Source organism: Chenopodium quinoa, unplaced genomic scaffold (assembly GCF_001683475.1).
Source record: "Chenopodium quinoa cultivar QQ74 unplaced genomic scaffold, ASM168347v1, whole genome shotgun sequence".
NCBI classification, from domain to species: domain Eukaryota; kingdom Viridiplantae; phylum Streptophyta; class Magnoliopsida; order Caryophyllales; family Amaranthaceae; genus Chenopodium; species Chenopodium quinoa.
The window spans coordinates 1,218,893-1,239,180 of record NW_018742733.1 but is presented as its reverse complement, the minus strand read 5'-3'; the positions used below and the strand labels follow the sequence as shown (position 1 = coordinate 1,239,180).

The following is a 20,288-nucleotide window of genomic DNA, read 5'->3' as shown; positions in this document are numbered from 1 at the left end:
AAGAAAAACAAACAATGGTAGATAGTGTTGAAACCCAGGCCATTGTAGCCCACTTATAAGTGTCCCACATTGGAGAAAGAGGAGAGATGATTTCACTTTATAAGATAGAGAAATACCTCATATTATTGCCAATTAGTTTTAGTATGGAAGATCCAAATCCTTGTTTGTGGACCTAACTCTCCTCCTCCTGTTCGGGTTGCCCAGGCCTATTTCACATTGTCTCGAAATTTTAACATGATATCAGAGCCCGGGTTGTGGGTCTCTTCTAAACTGGGTATTTAATCGCTATTGGATAAGGATTTACCTCGACAGGATGTCCAGCCCCTAAGAGGATTATTGATCTGGCCTTATCCATTTAGCTCTAAAGTTCTAAGGACACTCATAAGTGAGGGGGGAGAAAGAGGAGAGATAGTTTCACTTTGAGAAAATTGTGAAAAATGACCTTTTAAGTAGTCGACTTTTTGAAAAAGGACCTTTTAAGTGATATTTTGTTTGTATGGGGTACTAGGGTGAACTTGCATGGTGTTCAATGCCAGAGCTTCGGGTTAACTATCACGTATTAGTCACGAGTCTCTTTTTAAAATAAAAAAATAATCAATTTCCCTCATTTCTCGACCTAACTCCTTCATATAGTATTCTCACGGAAGTCGGGAAAGGGGAGAAAATTTGGGGAATTTTTAAATTTTTTTTTTGAAAAATAAGACACGTGACTAACATGTGATAGTTAACGCCGGAGCTTCGACGTTGACCACCTCGCAAACTTACCCAAATACACGGTACAAACAAAATACAACTTTAAAGGTCCTTTTTCACAAGTTTCCACTTAAAAGATCCTTTCTCAAAAAGCCGACCATTTAAAAGGTCCTTTTTCACAATTTTCTCTTTCACTTTATAAGATAGAGGAGTACCTCCTACTATTGCCAATTGGTTTTAGTATGGAAGCTCCAAAGCCTTGTTTGTGGACCTAACTCTCCTCCTCCTGTTCGGGTTGCCCAGGCCAATTTCACATTGTCTCGAAATTTTAACAGATAGGTTCCAATTATCTTTGTATTTTAATTCCTTTTAGACATGATTTGAATAATAATCGTACCATGTGTTCATCCTTCAAGAAACTCGAAGTTAGCCTTAATTTCGATTATTACGAGACCTTAGTTTATTACCATATGAACGGTCGAATGAAGATTAGTGAGAAAATGACGTACACCAACAAAGGATGGTCTCTCTATTAACCCATTTTGCCTTTTGTGTAGGAAAATTCTTTATAATTTATGAGAAGGTTTTGTGTCAGTCCGGACTGACAAAATGCACATTTTTAATATCCTCAATTGGCGAGATGATATCCTCTATTGGCTGGATGATATCCTCTACTAATTAGATGATATCCTTTATTGGCTTGATGATATTTCTACTGGCTAAATGCTATCCTCTATTAGCTAGATGATATTCTCTACTCACTGGATGATATCCTTTATTGTCTATATGATATCCTTTATTGGCTGGATGATATTTCTACTAGCTGGATGATATCATCTATTGGTTATATGATATCCTTTAATTTATTTATATGGCATCCTTTATTGACTCGATGATATTTCTACAAGCTAGATGATATCCTATATTGGCTAGATGATATCCTTTATTGGTTATTTGATATCGTATAGCTAAAAGAGGATATCATCCAGCCAATAAAGGATATTATAAACACAATCATAAATGATATATCATATAGCTACACTAGCAGAAAAAACTAAATGGGAAGCCCCAAATGGCAAGCGGTTTTTAAAATTCGCTTCGAAAAACCCACCCAAAAAAAAAAAAGACCTCAGATATGTAATGGCAAGCGGTTTTGGGTTGAACCGCTTGCCATTCTTTATAATGGCAAGCGGTTTTGGATTGAACCGCTTGCCATTATGTATAATGGCAAGCGGTTCAACCCAAAACCGCTTGCCATTCCTAAAAACCCTAAAACTAAATACGAGCCTCAATCATCCTCTCCTTCATTCTTTCACGCCTCCTCCTCTCATCCTCATATTCTCTTTTCTCTCTCCTCTCATCTCCTCCCTCCTTCACGATTCTCCATTCTCATCTCCTCTTTCTCACTCTCCTCGATCTCTTTCTCACTCTCTTCATTTCTCTATCAGTTTCTCACTCTTTTTCTGCGATCTATTTCTCACTCTCTGTCTCCCTCCTCTCCTCTCTCGGATCTCAAGTAAAATCGAGTAAAATCAAGTAAAATTTCGAGCAAATTCGAACCAAAAACCCCAATTCTAGGAGGCGGTGGTTCAGGCGTGTGGTTTTCAAGTTTTTTGGGTCAAATTCAACCATGAAAACTCTAGATCTAGAGTTTTCATGGTCGAATTTGACCTTTAAAACCATAGTTTCAAGCGAAAATCGACGTTTTCATGGCCGCGGGTCTGGTTTGGGTTGAGGTCGTGGTAGGTTAGTTGTTTTTTTTTTAAGGTCGTGGTGGGTTATATGGTGCTTGGTGGTGGTGGTGATACGGGATAAAGGCAGTTGTGGCGGGTGGGTTGTGGGTTTTGTTTGGGTGTGTTTAGCCGTTTAGGTGATAGATCTGGGTTAGGGTGGGTGGGTTAGGGGAGCTGGAGGTGGGGGTGGTGGATGGGTTCGGGTTAGGTGGGTAGAGGTTCTGGTGGTTGGGTACGCGTATGTTGGTGGGTGGGTTAGGTGGGTGAAGGTGGTTCTGGTGGGAAGGTACGGGTTAAAGAAGCTAGAGGTGGTGGCTGGTGGTGTGGGGTGGTGGTGGTGGTGGTGGTGGTTACAGGTGTTTGTTTATTAATTTATTTTTTTGTTAATTTATTTATTTTTGTTTAAAATTAGAAATTTGTAAAATTGGATTGATTAATGAAAATAATGTTGTTAATACATATGTTTTGTTTGTGTATTGATTTAACTGAAAAAAACCAAAAAAAAAAAAAATTTAATTTTTTTTAAGGCATAATGAGAAGCGGTTTGGCGCCAAAACCGCTTGCCATTCTCTACAAATGGCAAGTGGTTCTGAACCGCTTGCCTTTTAAAAGGCTAATGGCAAGCCCCCCAACAGCATGCGGTTCAAAACCGCTTGCCATTAGGGGGTTTGAACCGCTTGCCATTTAGTATTTTCTACTAGTGCTAATAAAGAATATCATCCAACCATGATATCATATAGCCAATAGAGGATATCATAGTCACAATCATTAATGATATCATATAGCTAATAAAGGATATCATCCAACCATGATATTATATAGTCAATAGAGGATATCATCCAGCCAATAGAGGATATCATCCAGCCAATGGAGGATATGTACAATTTGTTTGAAGATATGTATAATTTGTTTGATACTATGTATACCAATGGTGAAACCTCCATTGAAGTTCTCGTACTAAGGTCAATGGCATAACATAACTTGCTCATTTCTCAACCAAAATACATGCATATGTTATCAAAATGCTCACAATCCAACATACAATCATATGGGACAATCAATTTCAACAATTATACATCACATAAGAAAGCCCCCTATTCGATTTTTGGGCATTTTTCAAAAAAAAAACCGAGAACCTCAAGCTTTCTCTCTCTTCCGCCATGGATGAACTCGCTACTCTCCTATGCCGTAACCTCCACCAACTTGTCATCGGGTGAAAACTTGTTCTTCATCGCAAGAAGATAACGGTGATCTGATACTTTCTTGAGTCTCGACTGACGAAACATTGGGTGCGACTTGCCGCACCCAGTACTTTGTGATAATTTATATATGTTAATCTCTAATGGTAGCATTTGTGTTGATAATTGGTGGAAGAGAAAGTTGGACAGTTTAATCGGATCGATGAGATATGGAGAAAGTTGAATCTTTTAAGCAACAAGGCAGTGATGATGATAATCTGTGGCTGATTGTGTTTCGTGATAGGAAGGTCGTTCGACTTGCTCCTAATCGAATTTGCAATAAAGAGGAGTTTGAGGCGTGGGTTAAAACTGGAAACAAAGTCGATGAGAAGGAATAAAATACCAGCTATCGAGGGGTTGGAAAGGCTTGGTATAGATGATGGTGAGTTTATTATGAAAAGAGACAATGTGTGTGGTATATGTCTACAAAATTTGAAAACCACGGACATTAAGGAGGGCGAAGATCATAAGTCTACAAAAGATGTTGGTATATATGTTAACAAAGTGGTCGAACTCACTTGGAAAGTTGGGAAATTATCTTGCGGGCATATGTTTCATGAGCCTTGCTACTTGGCCGCTTCATAAAAATCATAATCATACTTGTCTGTTTTATCGGAAAATCGTTGGTGAACGATACGAAGTAGATGTTTTCCTTAGATTTACAAGATTTCAGAAGCGGTTTAGAATGTTTTAATTAATTCTATAATTGAGAGTGAGTGATAGCTCAAGTGGTTAGAGCTTCCCTTCCGATTTCAGGAGATTCACTTTGCTAGCTTCGTATGGAGTGCTTTGTATTAGTTCTGTAAAACAAAATGTGCTTCAGTAAGTCATTTCATCAATAAAAGAAACATGATACTACCATTAGAATTTTACAACTTTCTTCGTCCAGTTCTCAATTAATGCATCAAAATGGTAATTTAATACTATAAACAATGTAAATAGAGTATTTACATTACAAACTAGTTTTCGGCCCGGGCCATGCCCCGGGTCTTTGTTTGTAAATAAAAAAGAACTATTAATAGGTAGCAAATGTGATACAAGGTGCTTTCGCTGGTAGCAAATGTCAAATTTTCCTTTTTTTTCCCACTTCTCACTCTTCATTGTATTCCCCTTTTCATGCTTTTCTCACTCCTAGCTTCCATGGGGTTGATTGGTGCAACATACAAACAAATTCATGCAAGAAATTTAAACAAAAAACAAGTAATTTGAAAACCCTTAAGTTGGATTTTGGGGTTTTTACGTGCAATTTTTGGCAAAATTTTCAAGCAATTCCGCAACAAAAGCATAAAATGGGGTTGTAAGGTTTCTGGGTTGATTTGTGGAGTTGGGGTTGTTCGTCGTCGTCTTCAGAACCATTGGAGTAACTTCGAAGGAGATCCATTGAAGAAAAAGAAGATGAAGAAAAGGGGTTACTCGATCGGTTAGGGGTTTCTAGGTCGGTCAGAGATTACTTGGTGCGGGGTTACTTGTGTGTTAGTCTAGCCACACACAAAAATTGCTGCAAAATTAGTACTTCTTATAAATAATTATTTGGCTTCCACAAAAAATAAGGATATTTAAGGGTGCACATGTATATAGATTATATTACAAGAACGACGCAATCATTATAATACAACTAACTTCTACATACAATAAACTATATCGTTGTTAGTTGTAATAATAAATGCATTAGTAACAATCAACACTTAAATATTCTTGACTTTGTATTACAATTTGCATACAATAAAACAAAAAATATATATATTGGATTTGCATGATTACATTTTGCATATTAATACGAAAATGATTGGGAAGAAAAAGAGGATGAAGACATGAGGTACAACATTTCTATATACTATGGGAGCTAATGTGCACGCTATAGCTAGGCGTATACGGTATACATGGAGCTGTTAGCTAGGCCCTATATCATAACTTAAATTAGTGATATTTGATAGTATTAATAAGGGAAAATATATAAACATATATTTTAGAGTTATAATAATTCATACACTATTCGTAAGAGTTCAAAAAAGAGGTAATTAACATTTTTTTGAGGGGAAAGAGGTAATTAACATAATTATGGGAAAATAAATATATAAACATTTTAAAAGCATAATATACAAACATTTTAATAAGAATCATCCCAAACTTTTTAATAAAGTTAGAGATAATAATTTAATCAATTAAGTTTAAACATAAAAATAAAATAAAAAAATAGAGCAAATACATTTTTAGGGGAAATTTACCCCCACACACACCAAAAAAAATAAAATAAAATAAAAAATAAAACAAAACATTTTCAGGTGCATAATAGTCTCGACACTATTCATAATAATTTAGTCAAAATAATAATAATAATAATAATAATAATAATAATAATTATTATTATTATAATAATTATTATTATTATTATTATTATTATTATTATTATTGTTATTATTATTATTAGCGGGACAAGTATGGGGCGCGTTGCAGGGCTATTAGTTATGGTTTTCTTCCTTTCTCCTTTTCTTCATTGGGGGAATTAGAGAAGGATGTTGTTGCATTGGTGAAGCGGGTTCAGGTGTTCGATAAGACTCAGGATATTGGTGCTCGTGCAGTTGCTCACATTTTCAGCAGGATCGGCTTCGCTATAGCTAGAGGGGTGGGGGCCCAGATTGTATCTCGGCTCCCCACCAATTTCTTGTAAATTGATTGACTTTGTAAGTTTTTTGATATTTTTATAATAATAATAATAATAATAATAATAATAATAATAATAATAATAATAATAATAATAATAATAATAATAATAATAATAATAATAATAATAATAATAATAATAATAATAAAGAGAGAGAGATTAAGAAGATAAGGATGCTCGAACTACCATTGTTTAACAATCAAAAGAATGCTTGTATAATATCCCAAATTCCATAAGTTCTACTATATACTTTTCATATGCTTGAAAAATCTTGGTTTATATATTCTGTTTTTATAGAATAGGCATAATATATACAACTACTACAACACTATTATTTCTAGGAAGCTCAAATACTTTGCTTAAAAAATGGAGATTCTTGTTATCTTGATGATATTTGTGTCTTTTGTCTTCCTTTGCTACCTTTTTCGCAACAAAAATGGCATTCCTACTAATTGGCCTATAGTAGGGATATTGTTTGCCCTACTCGTAAACCTTCATCAAGTTCACGTTTGGGTAACCAAAGTGTTAGAGAAATCAGATATGAATTTCTTCTTTAAAGGTCCTTGGTTAGCCAACACGAAGATGTTTGTCACACTTGATCCTGCAAATGTGCACCACATTATGAGCAAGAACTTTACAAATTATCCTAAGGGAACCAAGTTTAATGAAATGTTCGACGTTTTTGGGGATGTCATCGTCAATGTAGACTCCGATATGTGGATGTTCCAAAGGAAAATGGCGCATACTTTCGTTAGCCACCCTAAATTTAAACCTTTTTTGCAAGATACGGTTTGGGAGAAGGTAGAGAAAGGTCTAATCCCGTTCCTTGATCATGTGTCAAAACAAGGGTTAGTAATTGATTTGCAAGATTTGTTTAGTAGATTTTCGCTTGACACTATTTGCACTCTAGTTACGGGGTGTGATTTAGGATCTTTATCTATAGATTGGCCCATGTTCCATTTGCAAACGCGTTAGATGATGCCGGGGAGGTTATAGTGTAGCGACATAATGTTCCTACGATAGTATGGAAGTTCTTTAGGTGGCTTGGGGTAGGATAAGAAAAGAAGTACAAAAAAGATTGGGAAATACTAGATGATTTCCTCTATAAATGCATTGCTAAAAAAAGAGAAGAGGAAAAACAAAAATCAATGAAGCCTCAAGTTGGTTTCGATTTATTGACATTATACATGGATGAAAGCCAAACTATAAACGTTACAAACGTTACAAGTGCTAGTGACAATTTTTTAAGAGACACTATACTAACTTTCTTGACAGCAGAACGAGACACAACTAGTACTGCTCTATCATGGTTCTTTTATCTCCTCTCTAAGAACCCGCGAGTAGAATCCAAGATCAGAGATGAATTGAGCACAATGGAGACGGTCCATGATTACCAAAAGTTAATTTATGTTCATGGTGCATTATGTGAGGCCTTAAGATTGTATCCTCCTGTGGCTTTTGAGGAAAAGGTCTCAATTGAGTCAGATATACTTCCAAGTGGCCACCAAGTTGATCCGAATATGCAAATTATATTCGACTTGTACGCGATGGGAAGGATGAAGGCCATATGGGGAGAAGATTGTTACGAGTTCAAGCCAGAGAGATGGATATCTGAACGAGGGAACATTCGACATGAACCATCTTACAAGTTCTTAGCCTTTAATGCAGGGCCAAGAACTTGCCTTGGGAAAAACATGTCTTTCTTCCAAATGAAGGTTGTCATTGCTACAATAATGAGAAACTACACGTTCCAAGCAGTTGAAGGACATCATGTTATTCCTAATATTTCTTTGACCCTTCGTATGAAACATGGATTCATGGTTAAGGTTTATCGTTCTCCATAAGGAAAACATCTTATTAGGTGTATGTATGCTTTCTCTTACATGCTGTATTATTGTGCTTTAGTTGTATGTTTAGGTCACCATTGAGAATTTGAGATAAGCTGAGTTGCTTTTATGTATGTGGCTTTGTTATTCATGTGTCTTTAAAGACTTATGCCTAGCTACTTAGCTAGGTGTTTATGATTGGAGAACTTGTTGGGTGTAGCCCAAATTTTATAGGCCCATTGTTTGTTGGGTTTTAATGCCTGTTCTAGAATTATCCAAAAAAAAATCAAGTAAAGTTAATTGTTGCTCATATTTTCTCTAGAATTATCTACTTAAACGTTTTAGAGAATTCTTGAACTTGGAAGTAATTAGAAGATATGATTCATGAATTTTCTAGAGCTAATTCAAGTTTATCAGAATGAGAAACAAATGTTGTTTACCAAGGGGTGGCGTCGTCATTTCGCGTCGGAAAGTAAGGGTAATTCGGACATTTGATCATAATCGTTGAAGACAGACGTTAGCTCTTGTTTTCGTTGACTATTAACCCAAATTTTGTTGACCCCCTAACGCTGTTACTCTGTTTACTTTCTCTCTCTTCAGTAATAATTCTCTCTCCTCAGTAAATTTGTGTCTCTCCCTCCTAAGGATTATCACCTTCATCAGTCGTCTTTGCACTTGTAAGAAATTGGAGTTGTTAGAACTTGAACCTGGATAATCCCCAATTGGAGCGTATTGCCGGTATGGTTTTGAGTTGATTTTTGGAGCCTTAAGAACTTCAACCTGGATAATCCCCAATTGGAGCTATTGCTGGTATGGTTTCCAATGCTAAGTTTGTTATTTACAGTTAGGGTTTTAGATTCAATTTTATTTTTTGATTGAATCAATTCTTTATTATTTGCTTCTACTTAGGGTTTCCGAATTCAAGTTATTATGTTATCCGAATCAATTTGTTACGAATGTAAGGACAATTAATGTTATTATTGCATTCGCTTGAATCAATTAGCTAGAAATATTGGGACAATTAATGTTATTTTTGTCGTTGATAGTTCTTGTAGTTATTAAAACTCGTTATTGTGTTTATTTCATCTGAGTTACGTCTGGAGAATCAATAGTTCTTGTAGTAATGTTCTTGTATTCCCTGAAGTATTTGGTGCTATTAGAGTTGTGTAAAGGTGTTATATTTATACGGTATGAAAATGTGCAGGTATATGTGTTGTTCCATCACATTTTACAGCAATGGATATTGCACATTTAAGAGAAGATTGTTCCTGTGTTGATCTTGAGTTGGTATATATTCTGACGTTTTTTGAATCTAAATTAGTTAGATTAATCTGTTAATTGATATAACTGTGAAAGATTACTTGTCTAGTTGTAGGAACTTGGTCGTTTTACCAAAAGGAAAAGGCATTTTGATTTTGATCAGGTATGTTGTATGTTCACCGAGTAACTATGCATAGTTGGGAATGACAGTTTACTTAAAATGAAATTGTGTGTGAAAAAGGTTGGCAGCGTCAGGTGTGGGAAGATTGGACAATTGCATCCAGAGATGTTTAAGGTAACCTGAGATTTATTAGGTTGTTTTTTTGCAGAGTTGTGTACATATTTAATTAATGGTGACCTTCTACTTGTTCATAGGATAACTTCCATACTGTTGGAGGGGCATTAAAAAGCAAGGGAAAAGTTTTGAAACAATTTGCTCATGGTAGATCTAAGGTTTGCTTGCTACTTTGTTAATTTATGCATCATATGTATGTGCCATAGCTTCTTCTGGTCATTGGGGTTGTAATATATCACCCGTTTGATGATGCACAGGCACCCAACTTGACATGCCGTATAGAGTCATTTGGTAGAATTTGTCAAAAGTTTGACGGAAGACGTTGGAGGTGGGTAACAGAAATGGGATTTGGTGGTTTACTGCATCTTGCCTCGTCAGGCATGCAATTACCCAGGCAATTGGCATATTGGTTGTTGACTCGTGTTGATCCAGTTAGTAAAATTTTGATATCTCCAGATGGTAAGGAATTTAGTCTGTCTCCTAATCAAGTGTATTGGGTTTTAGGAATTCCTAATGGTGGGAAGGCTTTCCCTACAAAGAAGAATATGACATCAGAGTTAAAAGATAAGGTAGAAGCAATATTGAATAAGTATGGGCAGTCGTGGGAAACTAGGTGTAATGGTTATGAGGGTAAGGTACATACTAGTAAGGGTATATCTGTGAATCATAGGCTGATGGAAAGACTGGAGGGTGATTGGATGGAGATGGAGGAAGTTGAATTCAAGACTCTATTCCTATTGTTGTCCCTCCACATGGTATTATGTCCAACCCAGTCTCCTAGACTTCAGCCGATCTTGTTCCTGCGTTGACATGTGCACATGATTGCATGGATTATGACCGATGTGGGTTGGTGGTGTCGAAGTTACTAGGCAGTGTATCATCCTTTGCACGTAAGTTTTATGCTAATGGTTATGCTGGAGGATCTGGAGGCTGCTTGTTATTCATTGTGGTAAGATATTCCTTCTAGTTAGTTATTAGCATAATTTGTCATATGTTGCTTGATTTGTATTGTGTATTAATTGTCTTAAGATTTGAACAGGTTATGTACTTGGACAGGCTGAATAGGGTGCCGCTAAGATGGGGTGTATTTCCCAGGATCAAAGTCTGGAATATGCAGGAAATTGGGTCAGTTGCAAGGCTTGATCGTCACTCCATTGATGGTGACTTTGGTAAAATGGGGGTGAGTGTAGCAATGGACCATGTTGTTTGGTGTTTTTAAAGGCTTTTTATGCTCTTATGTAAGTATGCTTATTATGTACGTATTTCAGATGATTGACGTTGCATATGGAGAGAGTCATCCTAAGGAGGCTAGGGATAGCAACGGACCAAGTTTGATTCAGGTTTGTTAAACAACACTGTTATAATTGAATCAGAAGTTAAGAGTAGTGAGGAATACTTGTTAATAAATGCTATCGTTCTGGAATGTACAGCCTAACGATGAGGTAATTCCATACATACTCAAAACTCCTAAGGCAAGGAGGATTAGATGTGCGACAAATCCTTGTTTTGTCCGGAATCCGGTACCTGATGAATCTGTTCAGTACATGGAGGTTAGCATGTGTAATAGTTATAAGGATTCATGTGCTCGTATGAGTTTTTTGGTGTTTGGTGCTCATATTATATTTCGTGGTGGACCAGGTTGGTGAAATGATATGCAATGTTCAACAACAAGAAGAGCAAGCCGATTGTGTCAACGTAGTTGTTCAACAAGGATACGATCGACAAAAGAGCAAGGCATATGATTTACAGTTTGTTAAGTGAGTTCATTCTTTGTACTGTACTAATAGCATTTAGATTGTATCATTGTAACTTTACACGGGAATAAACAATTACAAGATACACAATGTAATAATACTATTAATGTCATGATTGTTGTTTGTTAGCACAATAATAGCCAATAATATGTTTTCATAACTGATAAGTTGTACATCACAACAATACAAGCCAAGAACATAACTTAGTTGTTAGAACATATAAACCGTGGGCTACAAAACATTGTTGATACACATCCATTGCAACAACCTAGTACTCCATGCCACAATATCTACGAGTTCAGCGCCCCTTATTTACGAAATCACGACCATTCATCATGCCACAACAAGTGCACACACACGCGGTTATTGCAATGGTTATGCATATTAGTGTCTAATTAACAAGAGCGAATAGTTTTTTGGGCTTTTACCTGAATGAGACCCAGGACACCCTTGGTTGTTGTTCTGATTGGTAAGAAGGACAAGTACCTTGACATCCAGAGTATGAAAATTCCACCAGAGATGTCGTCGGGGTTCACCATCAACCACCCATTATATGGGAGTGCACGCACTATCTTTTCAGTGTCCGTCCTGCAAACTAGGTGTTCTGAAATAACCACCATGTGTGGATGGTGTTGGTTGATCAAGGCATTTATGTGCCTTCCGAAAGAGGCCCTTGCAATCCCTCTTGCATTCCAGTACAGAATGATAGTGTTAGGGATTGTTGGTGAGTACGGATATGCATGCACATCATCTTCATGAGTAACACCCGGTAGGAATTCAGTTTCCTGTCCAGTAGCAGGATCAATTAAAATGTAGTGCCATGGAACCACGGATAATTGAATATGTCTTTCTTCATCCGCTGCTCCATCCCAGTGTATGTTGAATTGAATTTGCCTTTCTCTTTGAACAGTGTTGAACAACAACACCGCGTTTGACCAACTGCTTGTATCCATTGTCGTTGCAACATACTGTACATGAATCATTTCAATTACACGTGGCAGGACGGGAGGAGGATCAAGAATGTAGGCGAATTCAGGTGGGATTACATCCCTTGAATCTTCTTGATTCAGTTTAGCCATCAACCAGAAAAAACACCCTCTTGACTGGCTCGGTGAGGAAAATCAGATCGGAAATGTTAGGGAGGTGGGTTGGGTGTAGATCTCCATCGTTCGACAGCATTTGCATTTCTTTCCACTCATCTGGTACCTCACCAGGGTTGCAAATTATCCGACAGAGTACGTTTCCAGGAACTATGTTGACATCTTCAATTTGTTGGATCTCCATCATAAATTCTACTTTGTTTGGGTTGAGGTCTGATATACCCATCGCTGGTGGTGCGAACTGAGACACATGAGACCTCCATGTGTGGATGACCTGCTCACTATACGGAGGTGTGTCCGGAGGTGTCTCCAATGGGTTGTGTCTGCTTGTTGGTGTATCAGGTGGGGAGGGTGTGCCAGGATTGTAAGTTTCATAGTTCGACACCATTGTCGTAAGCACAGTAAGCACAAAGTTGGAAGTAGGAAGGCTGGTTTGGGAAGAACAAACACTGATGGTGATATGGCCTTTAGGAACCCTTATTACTACTCTGTAAATGGGCCGAAAATGAGAAGGGTCGTAAATGAAAATATTTAGATGCGGCCCAAATGTTTTGAACAATAAGAATCGTGCATTAATAGCTGGCCCATGTTTTACGGCCCATGAAAATATTTAGATGCGGCCCAAAAGCCTACTATTGCTAATTACATGTTTTACGTTAAGCCTAATTTGTGGACCTTAGTTGTAGTGGTTCTTTGGGCCTTAAAATACCATAAATGGGCTGTATATGTGCTGCCTTATGTGTAGTGGGCCTAAACTTACAAGATACTACATCAACAAATGCAAGACCTGCTTAATTGAAGTGGGCCTTTTGGCCCTTAAAAGACCGGTTTTTTTTTTGTGTTATAGTTGGATGTTTTAAATTTTAACCCAACTTTGTGGAACTTAGTTGTAGTGGGCCTTTTAAGGCCTTAAAACCGAGAGGATACTACATCAACAAATGCCCGATGATATTGATAAACTTGAACTGTTAAATCACAACATAGTACAATTTCGCTAATGACAAATCAAACATCTACTATTGTCGAATCTGAACAATAACAAAAGTTAATAGTAAATGGCATTGCATTATATCTGTCAAAATATATATCTGCCAAAATACAATATACTTATGCCAATTGAGGATGTAAAACTGCAAAATATCAATTGGAAATATGTAACAACAATAGATAACAGTGAATAACATTAGATTAACATTTAACTTGTTATAATTTTCCATACATTCATCACCTGGTTCTCTTCGCTGCTCTGGATTCTGTGTCTCTTATCCCGGAAAATCAGGAAAACCCCTCCAATCACTTCATACTGTGAACGTCCCACCGAGCGGTAGAAGTTGACATTATTACAAATGAAGCGAGACATTTGAACAGAACATCTGGTCTCTGTTAACACAACCAAGTCGGGCATGTGTAGCTCATACAAGTGCTTGAATTGAGGGAGAAATGAGTTCCTCGCCATATCCCTACAATTCCAGACCATGATCCTTGTCCCAACGTCTTCACCGGTGGAACTATCTACGCTGAATTGTAGTGTCACTTTCCGTCCATCCAACACATTTCCGGATAACCAACTCCAGCTAGCTGACAATTATGTAAAAGTTTGTGAGCCGTTAATTGTAAAAACCTTCAAGTCGTCGGAGTAGCCGTTTATCTCCAACTGATGTCTTCCCACTTGAAGGGAGCACGATTCCATTAGAGTCGGCAGTATTGAACTTGGGTCTACAATATTTTCCACGCACTTTGGGATAACATGTTCTACCCCAATTCCATCTGCACCCCCGTATTTGATGATAATCCTTTGTATTGTTATTTTCAGTGGAACAGGTAATAGTGCCAAATCTGAAAGATCTGGAAGGTGAGCTGGGACAATGGAATTCTTTTTAAGAAGCAATATGTCACCAGCGGGTCGTCGTCCATGATATGGGCAATCCAATCAGCAACGGTTGCAGCAGTAACTAATTGCAGGTTGAGCTTCTGTTGTTCAACGCTTGATACGGACTTTACAACAGCCAATATCCCTTTACCCATTTGTAGGTATCCACCTACAGGTCGAGGAGGCCTGAATTTGACGGCAAGAGAAGTGGTTTCTACAACAGTCTCTGGAACCAACCTGTTCTTGTACACAACAAATTTGTTTTTACAACCATGGTTGATCCAAAAACCTCTCCCTTGCCTTCTCTTCAAGTCCCTAGCGCATATTTGGAGCCTATTAGTTTCATCTACAGGTATTTCGACTGGGGTTACCATTGGATTGTAGGGTGAATATAATTTTTGGGGTATGTCTGTTTGTAGTGATGTGTTGCTTGTATAGTATTGATTTCAAAAAAACGGGAATGAACAGTGGAAAGTATACTGTGATGTACTAAAATGGCGCAAATTTTACGCGCCCAAATTTTGACCCATTTGTAAATTGGTGCAATTTTACGCGCCCAATTCTTACCAAGCCACGCACGTGGTGGCCCACGTCCAACATTTATACCAAATGATACGTTTGGGCCACACTAAACAAGGGTGGAAGCATGCCTTACGCTATACTTGGCCCAACCAATGAGAACATTGTACAAGGGCTGTCATCAGAATATTATGGGCCTTTTAACAAAAAATTGAAGCGATTGGGCCACAGTGGTTGGAATTCGGCGACATTTTTAAGTAGGCCCAACGAATCACAATACCTTGATTTAGTATTTAGTATAAGCACAATATAATGGGCCTCCTACAACAAGATGGTCGTGGACTTGATTAAATTTGATTAAATTTTTTAATTACCGCAACTATAATGAACCTTAAAAACAAAAGTGTTATTACAACACGAATGAACGGAGATTAAAACACACAATGTTTGCCATTATACACATGAATTGAAATTACATAAATTAAGCATTATGATTGATAAATTATTACTCACAAACCCCCCTGCAGTAGGTCCCCCTTCCAATGTCATTCAATCGCTTGCTTGGCTGCGAGGCAAATGAAAATTTGTTTAATTGACTTAAATTTACTTGAATTAATCAATTAGTTGGGAGGATACTTACTATGATGTTTGCTGACAAAACCTCTCCGTAAAGGGTATTCTTCCTGCAAGAGAAGTATGGAGAAGCTCCTTTTGCCCAGAAACACATTACTCCTCCTAACCCACAATTTGGGCCAACTACCTCAACCCAGTAGTTTCCCTTGAGCTCACTTTGTACGAATTTTAGCATTGGCTTCCATGCCCTTGCCTCAGTGACAATAAGGAGGAGTGGTGAATATGAGTCGTGAATGATTCCGAAGTTTTCTGCAAAAGAGGGTCTGTGAACATCCCTAGCATTCCAAATCACAATTCTACTTCCCTTACTGAATGTAGATTGGCATGAAAACTTATTGGTTGTTTATGATTCTATTGTTGTTCTGAAGTACCTATTCCCCCAACGATTAGTTTGACGACTCCAGATTTTGAAGCTAATTTGGGATATTAACTAAGTAACCACCATAACGTGCACACCAGCATGATAAGCCCCCATGAAGATCTCACGAGGTGCGGTGGGGAGGGCGTAGTCGACGATATGATCCGGGTTTACATCAAATCGCAGATCGAATATGGGGATCACTTGTTCTGGAATGAGTTCCGGTTCAAGGGGACTTTGTTGAAGGCTCAACCATTTAATAAAGTGTCTAACCCCTTTATGTAAGTATCCATCCAAGTCAGATAGCAGGGGAATGTAAGCAGGCCTGTAATTCCCCTTAAACTTCATAATCCGGAATGGACTACCGTACGGTGTGTCGTTATGGTCGTTCATCCGCAACTCCTCCTTGAGGGTTTGTACATGGATCTTATTGAAATCACTATAATCAAATTGGTTGTGGTAGTAATCGGTGCCATTCACATCGATTTTGGCTTTGGTAGATGGATTGAAATGATTGAAATACATAACAGGATTTTTAGGATGGAATCTAATTCCCCTGCTCCTGGCCGTGATCTCAGATGTAGAAAGGTGAGAAACTATGGATTTACTCTTGGAGTTAAACATGTTTAGTTTGGAGTTTTTGGGTGATTTATGGTCAAACGTTGTCTTTATATCATTTACTCTATCAAGTGTTTACGAGGTACTGCGTATGCCGTTGGATTATTGCAAAAATCCCTCTTCTTTATTTTACAATTTTTGTTAAACTTATATTTGATCTATCCTCATTATTGAAGCTCGTGTCCAACAGCTCTCTACTCTTTCCCTGGAAGTATCACTTTATAGCTGATGGGACTACTCAATGTGTAGCCTTAGGTCTAGACTAGTAGCTGTTGCTTGTGGGCTGATAGAATAAGTCTAATTTGCGTGTAATTTGAGTATTAAACCATTAGGCAAATGCGTGTGTTTGTAACAAAATAAATACATATTTTCATTGTTACCCCCATTTGAATAGCAAGTTTTGTCATCAAATTCACATTATTCTAGTTAGGCCAATTCGATCCGAATTATAATTCGTTTTTATTTTTTAATCTGATCCGATCCGAATTGCTCTTCCAATCAAATCCGATCGAATCTGAATTAAAATTCGGTTATGTTGGATCCGATTCCAAATTAAACTAAGTTGATATACAACTTCTAATAAACTAGTACGATAACATAAAACATTATTCATGATTAACATAAATTGTTTAACATCAGGTCCGATTTAAAGTTTGGACCCAAACCGAATTTATAATTCGGTATGGACACCACTAAATTCTAGTGCCCTTCGAAGACTAAAGGTCTCAATTCGTACATTATTTCCTTTAAGTATTCGTTTTATAGGTCTCAAACGGGGTTTAAGTATTCATTATTCCATTATCTCCTATGCATTGTTTCACATAAGTCATATAAAATTGTTACGCGATTTGTAATCGTATATTTTTGGGACCAACGCATGCCGTACTACATTAACATTTGATTTATACCTTAGTGTTGGGTTTATATCAATTTCATTTTTAACCTCATATCACACATCATACGTAAGCTATTATTGTTTAAGCTAACCAATAATCCCACATGGGACAAATATATTTTTAAAGCTCACTAGATTCAGAATTATATTAGTCTTATGCTATTGTTGTAAGCCAAAGGAATCATATAAAACACGAAATCTACATCGTTAAGCAAAATCATTCAAGTTCAACAGGCAATAATTAATTACTACAAGCTCAAAATTGTAACACCGAAATTAATCCAATTAGACTAGCGATTAAGTTCACAATTACAGTCACAAATTCACAAAGCAGATATACTAAATAATCTGATTGACAAAAGGTCTTAACATAAAAGTTTAATCACAGTCCAGATAGATTAGGCTACAAATTAAAAGAGTATTTACAACAAAAACCCAAAATTCCAAATCAAAAAGTTTCATTGTCGACAATTACCATATTCTTCAACATATCTACTTTAAAAAACTTGATCAGACCTAAATTCTTAATTAATACTAAACCGTAACATACCTTGATTATTTAATCTGAATTGAATCCGTAAGCGCTATCATCACTTTGAGAGACTTCAGGGGAATGGAAATGGTAGGGGTACCCACCATCCTCCTCTGAATTGTCGTCACTCGTATGCTCCTGCTGTTGACCTTCCTCTTCTTCCTCCGATTGCTCATCCCCCGGATTCAACTGCTGCTGTTGCTGGCCCTGTTGCGCCGCATCATCTACCCCTATCGCAGAAGCATCCTGTACTTCTTCTTGCACTTCTTCTTCTTGTACTTCTTCTTCATCTTGGACAACTACATTTAAATCAATCACCGGTTTCATTTGACCCTGACCCTCATCGTCGCTGATGTCCATGTCAGCCTCCCCACCCTCAACCCCAACACCCGTATCCCCCTTATAACCACTAATTTGACCCCTTCTCTTCCTCACCGGTTCGTCATCACTATCACAACCAACTACAATTGGAGTGTGGATGTTGCTTCCAGGCTTACATTCTTCAACCTTGCTCTTGTTCTTCCTCACCTTCTCTTCCTCGTGTTTTTTGTTAGCCTTTGCATACGCTTCACACTTTGGTATTTGCTTGTCAAGGTCTTCCATTTCCTCATGAAGTGCGTCTAATTTTTTGGTTGCTTCCAGACGGAGCTCGGCGTTTGCCATAAACCGACCCCAAGCCTGTTGTTTCTGCCTCTGGAGAAATCTCCAATACCACTCATCATTCCATGGAGCGTTCTCGTCGTCACCGGCCATTTTTTTTTCCAGATTGGGACTGTGATTGGGAGAGTGTGAATGGGTTAGTGAAAGGGAAATGGAAAAAAACTTTTGGGGGGATGTGTTACTTTGAGAGGAGCGTTTCCTTTTGGGAATTCATCCTGCTTTTATTGAAGATCATCAAGCATTTGAAGAATTTGAAGAGTCGTACTGTTTCGAATGTAAAACACACGTTGTACGATGCCATAATTCGGATTATTGTCACAGATTAAGATATTGACCCGATCCAGGACCAGATATCCCAAATTAGATCCAATCCGATCCGAAATTAGATCTGTAACCCGAATTAGATCCAATCCGATCAAAAATTAACATGATATTTGACCCACCTTGCCGTCACCAAATAACCTTGTAAGTATTATCGAACTAAGTAAATTACCTTAACTCATTTATAAAAATAGTTAATCTTTCTTGCAATGTATTACCACAATTGGTAAAGTAAACATATAATAGATTTCCCTATTATAAAAACACAAGATTTTTTCGCATCGAAGGTTCGAATCTAGATCCCTATATTTATGAGTGGATTAGTACAACATGAATAGAGTTACGAATGACATGATAAATCGCCTAACATAATTAAACTTGTTTCATCAGTCGCCTATTACTCCTCCCTAACTTCAAATTATACTCGCAACAGTACCCTTGACTCTTGTATATGTCGTCTATATCTTTTTAAATAAGTTGTATATATTTATAAATGACGTAAAAAGGAAATATTAACAAACTACACATTAAAATAGAGTCAACAATATCTTACGTTACCTGGTTACTTTGACTTTTATATAATAGCTAAAAAGGATGGTCATAGTGGGATGTGTGAAAATCAACAATGCCCCTTATGACTCACCCAATTTAGATGTTGAAAGCCACATGCATCTACGGTGTGACTCTTTAAACAACCAAGTAGCCTAATACATCTTATACATGTCAGGCAACGCATTAGGTGTCTGTCATATATAGTCAACCACGACTACGGTGAAAACTAATTTGTTTAAGGCGAGTCGATATGTTTTCGAGCTACAGTGTACGGGTAGTACCTGACTCTGACATCTAATTTTAACCACCAATTAAGTCTGATTATAGGGATTCATGCATACGTAACGCATATGGCCAGTGCGCCACTTAAAGTTTTTAGGAATGATTTTTGATATATAAGTAGAATTGTAGATATAGATATGTACATTGATAAATTAATCTTTCCTTGATACTGAACTACTCGTACTACATTAGATTAGATACAAGTACCATATTAAGTAGCGGATGTGCTAAACCCCAATTCAACCCAATTTTTTACCACTAAATAGGTATAAGTTTTGTTGAATAAAAAATAAAAAAAAAAAAAAAAAAAAAAAAACACGCTTACATTTAATTTAATTGACGCATACAATCAGATAAGTAAGGTTGTCACAATGGCAAGGAAGTTGTTTGGGTATTAAAGCATGTCAGCAAGGCGCCTTGATCTTAGGTTCGAATCCTACAGCTCTTCGATTTACTCATGGCATGCATTTTTTTTTATTTTTTTTTT

General features: G+C 37.2%; 1 pseudogene; it reads left to right on the top strand.

Annotated features, from left to right (window-relative positions):
• The first annotated feature begins 6,595 nt into the window (after nucleotides 1-6,595).
• LOC110723554 lies at nucleotides 6,596-8,412 on the top strand (annotated as a pseudogene).
• The last annotated feature ends 11,876 nt before the right edge of the window (nucleotides 8,413-20,288 follow it).